The sequence below is a fragment of the Mirounga leonina genome, unplaced genomic scaffold (assembly GCF_011800145.1).
Source record: "Mirounga leonina isolate KUSES-001 unplaced genomic scaffold, KU_Mleo_1.0 Mir_174, whole genome shotgun sequence".
In the NCBI taxonomy this organism is placed as follows: Eukaryota; Metazoa; Chordata; class Mammalia; order Carnivora; family Phocidae; genus Mirounga; species Mirounga leonina.
Genome location: NW_023270451.1, coordinates 2,847,496 through 2,857,594, shown reverse-complemented (window position 1 = coordinate 2,857,594; position 10,099 = coordinate 2,847,496). Strand labels below are relative to the sequence as shown.

The 10,099-nt window shown below is 41.2% G+C and overlaps 1 pseudogene; it reads left to right on the top strand.

Annotated features, from left to right (window-relative positions):
* Positions 1–3,498: 3,498 nt before the first annotated feature.
* Positions 3,499–4,940, top strand: LOC118020634 (annotated as a pseudogene).
* The last annotated feature ends 5,159 nt before the right edge of the window (positions 4,941–10,099 follow it).

The window sequence follows — 10,099 nt, the reverse complement described above, 5'->3', positions numbered from 1 at the left end:
AGGATGCTGTATTTTATCAAATGCTTTTTTCTGCATCAATTGAGAGGATCATATAGTTTTCATATACTTTTTCTTCTTTCTTTTATTAATGTGATGGATCATGTGATCTGTGAATGTTGAACTACCCTTGCAGCCCAGGAATAAATCCCACTTGGTTGTGGTGAATAAACTTTTAAATGTACTATTGGATCCTATTGGCTGGTATCTTGGTGAGAATTTTGGCATCCATGTTCATCAGGGATATTGGTCTGTAATTCTCCTTTTCCATGGGGTCTTTGTCCAATTTTGGGATCAAGGTAATGCTGGCCTCATAGAAAGAGTTTGGAAGTTTTCCTTCCATTTCTATTTTTTGAAACAGTTTCAGAAGAATAGGTATTATTTCTTCTTTAAATGTTTGGTAGAAATCCCCTGGGAAGTCATCTGGCCTTGGAGGAATCTTGTTTGTTGGGAGATTTTTGATTATTGCTTCAATTTCCTGGCTGATTATGGGTTTGTTCAGTTTTTCTATTTCTTCCTGTTTCATTCAGTTTTGGTAGTTTATAAGTTTCCAGGAATGCATCATTTCTTCCAGATTGCTTAATTTCTTTGCATATAGTTGCTTATAATATGTTCTTTAAATTGTATTTCCTTGGTCATGGTCTCTCTTCTTCATTATTTTATTAATTTGGGTCCTTTCTCCTTTCTTTTTGACAAGTCTGGCAAGGAGTTTATCGATCTTATTAATTCTTTAGAAGAACCAGCTTCTAGTTTCATTGATCTGTTTTACTGTTCTTTTGGTTTCTATTTCATTGACTTCTGCTCTAATCTTTATAATTTCTCTTCTCCTGCTTCATTTAGGCTTTATTTGCTGTTCTTTCTCAGCTCCTTTAGGTGTAAGTTTAGCTTGTGTATTTGAGACTTTTCTACTTTTTTGAGAAAGACTTGTATTGCTATGTACTTCCCTATTAGGACCATCTTTGCTGTATCCCAAAGGTTTTGAACAGTTGTGTTTTCATTTTCATTTGTTTCTGTGAATTTTTAAAAAATTCTTCTTTAATTTCCTGGTTGACCCATTCATTCTTTGGTAGGATGCTCTTTAACCTCTAAGGGTTTGAGTTTCTTCCAAATTTCCTCTTGTGTTTGACTTCAATTTTCAAAGCATTGTGGTCTGAAAATATTCAGGGAATATTCTCAGTCTTTTGATACCTGTTAAGACCTGATTTGTGACACAATATGTGATCTCTTCTGGAGAAAGTTCCATGTGCACTTGAGAAGAATATGTGTTCTGTCACTTTAGGATAGAATTCTCTGTATATATCTGTGAAGTCTATTTGGTCCACTGTGTCATTCAAAGCCCTCATTTCCTTGTTGATCTTCTGTTTAGATGATCTGTCCATTGCTATGAGTGGGGTGTTGAAGTTCCCTACTATTATTATTTTATTATCATTGTGTTTCTTTAATTTGGTTGTTAATTGATTGATATAATTGGTTACTCCCAAATTAAGAGCATAAGTATTTATAATTGTTAGATATTCTTGTAGGATAGACCCTTTAAGTGTGATAGAGTGTCCCTCTTCATCCCTTACTACATTCTTGGTTTAAAATCTAATTTGTCTGATATGAGAGTTGCTTCCCCAGCTTTCTTTTGAGGTCCATTAGCGTGATAAATGGTTCTCCACCTCCTCACTTTCAGTCTGGAGGCATCTTTAGGTCTAAAGTGAGTCTCTTGTAGACAGCATATGGATGGGTCTTGCTTTTTTATCCAGTGTGATACCCTGTGTCTTTTGATTGGAGCATTTAGCCCATTTACATTCAGAGTAACTATTGACAGATATGAATTTAGTATCATTGTATTACCTGTAAAGTCTCTGTTTCTGTAGATGGTTTCTTTCTGGCTTATGTTACTTTTGGGCTCTCTCTTTGCTTACAGGATCCCTTTTAATATTTCTTGCAGGGCTGGTTTAGTGATTACAAATTATTTTAGTTTCTGTCTGTCCTGGAAGCTCTTTATCTCTCCTTCCATTCTGAATGACAGCCTTGCTGGATAAAGTATTCTTGGCTGCATGTTTTTCTTATTTAGTACCTGAATATATCATGCCAGCCCTTTCTGGCCTGCCGGGTCTCTGTGGATAGGTCTGCTGGCAGTCTAATGTTTCTACTGTTGTAGGTTAAGGAGCTCTTGCCTCGAGCTGTTTTCAGGATTTTTTCTTTATCTCTGAAATTTACAAGTTTCATTATTAAATGTCAGGGTGTTGATCTATTTTTATTGATTTTGGGGGGCGTTCTCTCTACCTCTTGGACTTGAATGCCTGTTTCCTTCCCCAGATTAGGGAAGTTTTCAGCTATGATTTGCTCAAATATACCTCTGTCCCTATTTCTCTTTCTTTTTCCTCTGGGACCCCAATAATTCTAATACCATTTTGCTTTATGGTTTCACTGATTTCTTGAAGCCTCCCCTAATGGTCCATTAGTTGTTTTTCTCTCTTTTCCTCAGCTTCCTTCCTTTCCCTCATCTTGTCTTTTATGACACTGACTCTCTCTTCTGCCTCTAGCTGTTAGAGCATCCATTTTAGACTGCATCTCAGTTAAAGCATTTTCAATTTTGACCTGATTAGATTTTATTTCTGCTCTAAGAGATTCTGTAGTGTTTTTTTCAAGTCCAGCTAGTACATTTGTAATCATTATACTGAATTCTAGCTTTGACATTTTACTTTATGTCCATATCGATTAGATCCATGGCAGAGAGTATTACCTCTAGGTCTGTCCTTTTCCTTCCTTCCTTCCTTCCTTCCTTCCTTCCTTCCTTCCTTCCTCCCTCCCTCCCTCCCTCCCTCCTCCCTCCCTCTCTTCCTTCCTTCCAGATTGTATTTATTTATTTGAGAGAGAGGGAGCATGAGCAGGGGAAGGAGAAGAGGGAGAGGGAGAAACAGACTCCCCACTGAGTGGAGAGCCTGATGCATGGCTTGATCCCAGAACACTTAACAGATTGAGCTATCCAGGCACCCCTCGTTCCTTCTTTTGTTGTGTATTCCTCCTTCTAGTCATTTTGCCCAGAGAAGAATGGATAGAACAAATCTCATTCGAATGAGAGAACAAAAATAAAAAATATCAACTATGACCCAAGCGAAATACATACTAGACAAATCCAAAGAGGTCAGGAACCCAAAAAGAAAAGAAAAAGAAAAAAAAGGGAAAAAAGAGAATATAATTTCACAGGTGGACAAAACAGGGTGATCCACTTGGTCCTGTGTGTATTTTGGTCTGTTAGGAGACACTAAATCCCAAAATTGTAAGGAAAGCAAAATATACACACACACACACACACACACACACACACAAATAAAATTGAATAGAGTGAAAGGAAGCCAAAAATGAAGAATATATCTATAAAATGTAAATGTAAAAATGAAAATTGAAGAAAGACTTAAAAACAAAGAGTTGATAAAAGAAGAAACTTGTTGAAAAGGAAAAAAAAAAAAAAAAGAGGACTCTCACCTGGATCTAAAACCTGAAGCTAGAGGCAGGAGCCCTCCAAAAGTCTCGACAAGTCTTGTGTGTACTCCTCGCCATGGCTCAGCTCCAGACACACTTCTTCACTGACAAGAAAAATGCTGTAAATGATGTTCCCTTTTCAGTTACTGCAGCCTCTGAAGTTGCTGACCTTAGTGACATAATCAGTAAATTGCTGGAGGCCAAAAATGAGTTCCACAAACATGAGGAGTTTGATTTCCTTATCAAGGGCCAGTTTCTGTGAACGCCCTTGCTCAAACACATGGAACTGAAAAACATCCCATCAGAAGAGGTTGTGGAACTGGAATACATGGAGAAGTACACTGCCCCTCAGCCAGAGAAATGCTTGTTCCACGATGACTGGATCAGTTCAGTCTGAGGGGCAGAGTGGATCTTGACTGATTCTTAGGATAAGACTTCTCAGATTTGGTCCTTGGAAGGAAAGTCAATGATGACAGTCATGGGACATACAGACGTCATCAGAGATGTGGCCTGGGTGAGAAAAGATAGTTTGTCTTGCCTCCTACTGAGTGCCTCTGTGGATCAGACGATTCTCTTACTGGAGTGGAATGTGGAGAGAAGCACAGTGGAAGCCCTGCGCTGCTGCAGAGGCCATGCTGGAAATGTGGATTCTTGAGCTGTTGATAGCAAGGGGACTAAATTGTGCAGTGACTCCTGGGATAAGATGCTAAAGATCTGGTCTACAGTTCCTACAGATGAAGAAGATGAAATGAAGGAATGTACAAGCGGACCGAGAGAGAAACAGGAAACAGAGCTGTTGGGACTAACAAGGACTCCCATAGTGACCCTCTCCAGCCGCAAGAAAGCAATTTCCTTGGTTTTGTGGTCAGATGCTGTAGAAATCCACAGTGCGTCTTGGGACTGCACAATTAGGGTGCAGGATGTAGAGTCTGTCAGTTTTATGTCTACTTTGACAGGAAATAAAGTGTTTAATTGTATCTTCTATTCTCCACTTTGTAAACATTTAGCATCTGGCAGCACAGATGGGCATATAGAACTGTGGGATCCCCAAACTAAAGACGGTTCTTTGGTGTCACTGTTTCTAACCTCACATACAGGCTGGGTCACATCATTAAAGTGGTCTCCTACCCATGAGCAGCAGCTGATTTCAGGTTCTTTAGATAACCTCCTCAAACTGGGGGATGCAAGAAGTTGTAAGTCTCCTCTCTCTGATCTGGCTGCTCATGAAGATGGAGTTCTGAGTGTAGACTGGACAGACACAGGGTTACTTCTGAGTGGAGGAGCAGACAATAAATTGTATTCCTACAGATATTCACCTACTGCTTCTCATGTGGGGGCATGAAAGTGACTGATAAATTTGACTACAGAGATTGTTTCTGTAAATGAAATTGATAAAAAATCCTTAGATTACATCAGTGACAGTTCAGAAAGCAGCCTCTTTAAGTTTACATAATGTTTTCACCCATGATAATAGCCATCACTATTTATTTTGTATTTATTATACAATAGTTTGTATTATTAAAATATAAAATGTGGGGGTGCCTGGGTGGCTCAGTCATTAAGCATCTGCTTTCTGTTCGGGTCATGATCCCCGGGTCCTGGGATCAAGCCCCGCATCGGGCTCCCTGCTCCACGGGAAGCCTGCTTCTCCCTCTCCCACTCCCCCTGCTTGTGTTCCCTTTGTTGCTGTGTCTCTCTCTCTCAAATAAATAAATTAAATCTTTAAAAAAATATATAAAATTTGACCTACCTTCTCTGCCATATGCAAACTCTTGAAACTGAGTTTTTTTATTTCCTTTTATAGGTATTAGTTTGAATCAAGATTTGTGTTTGAAATGCTGTAAAAGCACATATTAAAAATATAGTAATTGTCCAGATTTTTATTTCTGATGGGGAAACTTAAGTTTTCCTATGTTAGCTGTTTTAAAAAAGTATCTTAAGGAAACTAATAAATTCTAATAGAGAAAAAATTAGAAATACAATTTGCTTTGGGTAAAATAAATGATGTCTAACTATAATAAGACTTTGTGGGTATTCAGAGCATTAAAACATGTAGATGCTGCCAATTAAGAGTTTGTTGAAATATTTTAAGTGGAGTACTTTGTATTAAAGATAAGTTACAATTCTTTAGAATTTGCATACAGATTTGATGGTAACCAGGAATCTTTCTCCCCAACCTGTCCTTGTAAGGATAGAATCTTTAGACAAAACCTTTCAGTCAGTATTAGATAATAAACATTCTATAAATAAAAAAAAAAGAAAAAAATTAAACTGAAAGACTAAAGGCACATGCAAAAAACCCTCTACTTCTATATATTATTTTCCCTTAGTGCAGGAGTGTTTTGGTTTTAAGTGATCTATAAACTTGGTATTTGTCTGAGGATCCTGCTGGTCTTCTGGGGGAGTGGCCTGTTGCACTGATTCTCAGGTGTCTGCCTGGGCGGAGTTGGGTTCAGTGTAAGCTGCTTTGGGTTGTTCTATGTGGTTTTGTTCCCTGAAGCCTTTTCAAGTGGCTTTAGAGGGTAGAAAAAAAAGTAAAAAATGGCAGTGCCCCTATCTCCAGCCCTGGAGCTGAAGGATCGCAGCCCGCACCCTTCAGTGCACCCTCAGGGAAAGGGAGTCCAACCCTTTCGTGTTCGCCAAACTTCTTAGACTCCTGTGATGCACACCCACACCAATCCTTCCAGGGGAGGGAGGGCTGTCTCATTGTGGCTCCGCTGCTCCCTGGGCCCCTGTTCTGTCAGGGCAACGTCTACCTGATCCTGCACCTTCCCATGCCGCTCCTCCTGGGGGCAGCGTCTGCCTGATCCTGTGCCTTCCCATGCCGCTCCTCCTGGGGGAAGGAGCTGGAACTCTCAGCAATTGTCACTCTCTGGGTCCCTGCTTGGAGAGCAGTTGCCCGATTGTGCCATGGTTCACAGTTTATGGCAACACCTAGCTGAGAGGCCACTCCAGAGCTCACTAATTATAGCTGGCTTCCCTGCTCCAAAGCTTGTGAACTCTGCTGCACTCAGGTACCCCCATTCTTTCTGTGACCCCAGGGATCCTGAGACCACACTGCCCCCGTAGGATTATGCCCTTCTTCACCGCCTAAGCACCCTTCAGGCAGGGATATCTCTCATGGAGCAGACTTCTAAAAGTTCAGATTTTGCACTCCACTGCTTTATCACTCTCCAGTAGCCGCTTATGAAGGCTCCCTCCCCCTGAGATTTATCTTCCGATATATCCCCTCAGATTCATATTTCTGCACCTCCTACCTTGCAAAAAGTGGTTGCTTTTCTATTTGTAGACTTGCAGCAATTCTTTTCTTAGATCTCAGGTTGAATTTACAGGTGTCCAGAATGATTTGATAGACATCTAGCTGAATTCAGGAACCAGATGAAACACGGGTCCCCTACCCTTACACGATCTTCCTCCAAGAGCTAGAAAGCATCTTTCTCATTTCAGTTATTGTACTCTTCAACTCTGTTGTGTGTGTGTGTGTGTGTGTATACACTATCCTTCTGTTGAAGTTCTGAGTTCTTCCACTCTTCTCTCAAGTCTGGTGAGCATTTTTATGACCATTACTTTGAACTCTTTTTCAGGTTGATTGCTTGTCTCTGTTCTGTTCTTTTTCTGGTTTTATCTTATTCTTTCATTTGGAGCATAATCCTTGGTCTCCTTATTTCATTTGATTTTCTCTGTTTGTTTTACTGATTTAAGCAAAACCTCTACCTCTTCCAGTCTTGAAGGAGTGGCCTTGTGTAGGAGCATCAGTTGTATAGACTGCATGTGCCTTTTAGTGCTGGCTGGCTGATGCTGGTGCAGGTGCAGGCCAGGAGTCCTCAGACACTCTGCACTGGGGCCACCCTCTTGGGATGGCTTGAGTTGGAATGGGCACAGACCAGGTATTCCCAGGGTGCTATGCACTTGGGGCTGCCCTGGTGGAAAGGCTGGAGCTGAAGTCAGCATGGGCTGAGGGGTTTCTGGGGTGCTCTTCATTGGGGCTACCTTAATAGAATATCTGGAGTGGGCATAGGCCAGGGATTTTCATACAGGGGGAGGCACTCTGGTAGGATGGCTGGGGCTAGAGAAGGTGTGGACATGGGGGTGCCTTTTGGGGAATTGTTGGAGCTTGTGTGGGCTAGGGTCTGGGCTCATTGAGGTGGCAGACCAGCTAGAGCATCCAGATCCTACTCTGGTCCCTTCTATCCAAGTGGAGGTGGAATGTAAACAGTGGTGATTGCTGGCACTTCTGACCCCAGAGAGACTTCCAGCAGTTACCTCACCATATGGCCCATGCTCTAGGATTAGTAAATGGGTTTCCTTCACATGTAGGCTAGTTGCCCTTTAAACATCTGGTTTTTGTTGTTTGTTTTTTTACTGTGCCCCAGGGCAGGCAAATCTGCACATGGGCTCCTCAGTGCTATCCCCCCTCCTGCATTTGGAAACATCAAGAGTGGGATTCCTGTCATTACTATGTCTCTGTCTTTCCTGATATTCTCTATGTGATCCCTTTATCCTTTGTTGTGCAGAAGCTGTTCAATCAGTCCTCAGTTCTTCTTTAGGAAGTATAGCTCTACGTGTAGGTATAGATTCTATATGTAGGAGGTTCTTCCTACTCTACCATCTTGAACCCCTCCCCTGAAAAAAAGGTTTTTACTTAATCGCTTAAGGGCAAAATCTTGCCTGAGCTGATGTGAACCTATTTGGCAGAAATACTTGATATAAAACTATTATCTTATTTAGCTCATTTTACAAAATATTTGTGCATTTTGCTACAGGAATATTAATGTGTTTGATTAGTGGACAGTCCCAGACCCTGCTAGGGGTGTTATGTAATTTATAATGTATGGGTCATACTTTTTAAAAATGAAAAATTTTGAATTCTAAAATCATTGGTCCTTAAAAATTTCAGGTAAGGGATTGTGACCTATTACTATCTTTAAAACATAGCAGCTGGAATGAATGCAAGACTTTGGTTGTGGTCAGTGTAACAATTCAAAGTAAAATCGTAGTGATCAGCATGTTTGGATGTCAGCAGGTCATCCTAGAAACTCAAATTTCAGCCTCATGAGCAAGGCAATAAAATGTAGCTTGAAAGATACAATTAGGTGAATTTGTAGGGCTTTCTGGGAGATGCTTTCAGGGGAGTCCCATGGTGTTGGCCATTTCCCGACGGATGGTTTCTGGTAAATGAGGACTTTTGGCAGTAAGCAACAGAAGTCTATGTAAGCTAGCTCAAGCCAAAGGATTCACAAGGTGAAGGGGCAGCTGGCTCTTAGAGATGTTATGGAACCAGGAATTAAAGCCCCATGGAAATTTAAGGGTTCCCTCACTTTTTTTTTTTCCCTGCTTCTCTGCAAGTCCACTTTATCCATCTCTCTGGTTAAAGAGAAGTTTTCTTTACTTTCCAATCTGCTTGGCAGAAAATGACTGTTGCCAACAGCTCCTGTGCTGTATCTCCTCCATTTACCAGCACAGCCTGATTGGGGCTCAATGTCTCAGTTTAAATTCCAAATTCCTCGGAAGGGGTCATTGTCTGGCCCAATAGGCTAAGGGGGTGTTGTGGTTTAGAGGGACAGGGGTCCTTTGTCCAAGCATGGGTCCTTTCTCAATAAGTGTGTGGATGAGGAGGAGATGGTAAACTCCTGGTAAAGTGTGTCAAGGTTGGAGAATGGAAGGTAGGGCAGACGCTGCCCTCTGCAAAAAAAAAAAAAAAAATACACACGCACACACACACACACACACACGAACTTGGGCTGCTATAACAAATACCATAGCCTGGGTGGCTTGAACAACAAATATTTTTTTTCCTCACAGTTCTGGAAGCTGAAGGTGGCATCATGGTTGAGTTCTGGTACAAGCCTTCTTCTTGGCTTATACACAGCTTCCTTCTCACTGTGTCTTCACATGGTGGAGAGAGATCTCTTTGTCTCCTCTACTTAAAAGGGAATTAATCCCATCATGAGAGCCCCACCATCATGACCTCATCTAACTAATAACCTCCCAAAAGCCCCATCTCCAAATACCATCATATTACACAGTGGGTTGGGCTTCAGCATATGAATTTTCGGGTATACAGACATTCAACCCATAGTGTGTGTGCACATATATAATATATAAAACATCTACCCAAAAGACATGGCAAGGATAGTTATTTACTTTTGGATCCATGTAGTCCTCTTTGAAGCCCAGAAATGTACAAAGTGACTGGGCAGGTAGGTCAGGTTACAAGAAGAGAAAACTCTGATTCTATGCCTTGAAACAAAACAGACCACACATTCACCTTCACAGCTATGTCTGCACCAAGCTGAAAACAGTGGTTTAAAAAAAGGCAAGGTGTGGGGCATCTGGGTGACACAGTCGGTTAAGCGTTTGACTCTTGGTTTCCACTCACGTCATGATCTCAGTCAGGGTTGTGAGATCGAGCCCCACATTGGGCTCCATGCTCAGTTTGGAGTCTGCTTGAGATTCTCTCTCCCTCTGCCCCTCCCCCACTCTAAAATAAATTAATAAATCTTTAAAAAATTAAAGGCAAGGTGAGAATCTGATCATTTCAGCAAAATTCTATCTGATTATTGTTGGGATAGGAGTAGAGTGTGACAAGGCATAAGAAGGATGATTGGCCAGCAGCTCTGGAGAAAAC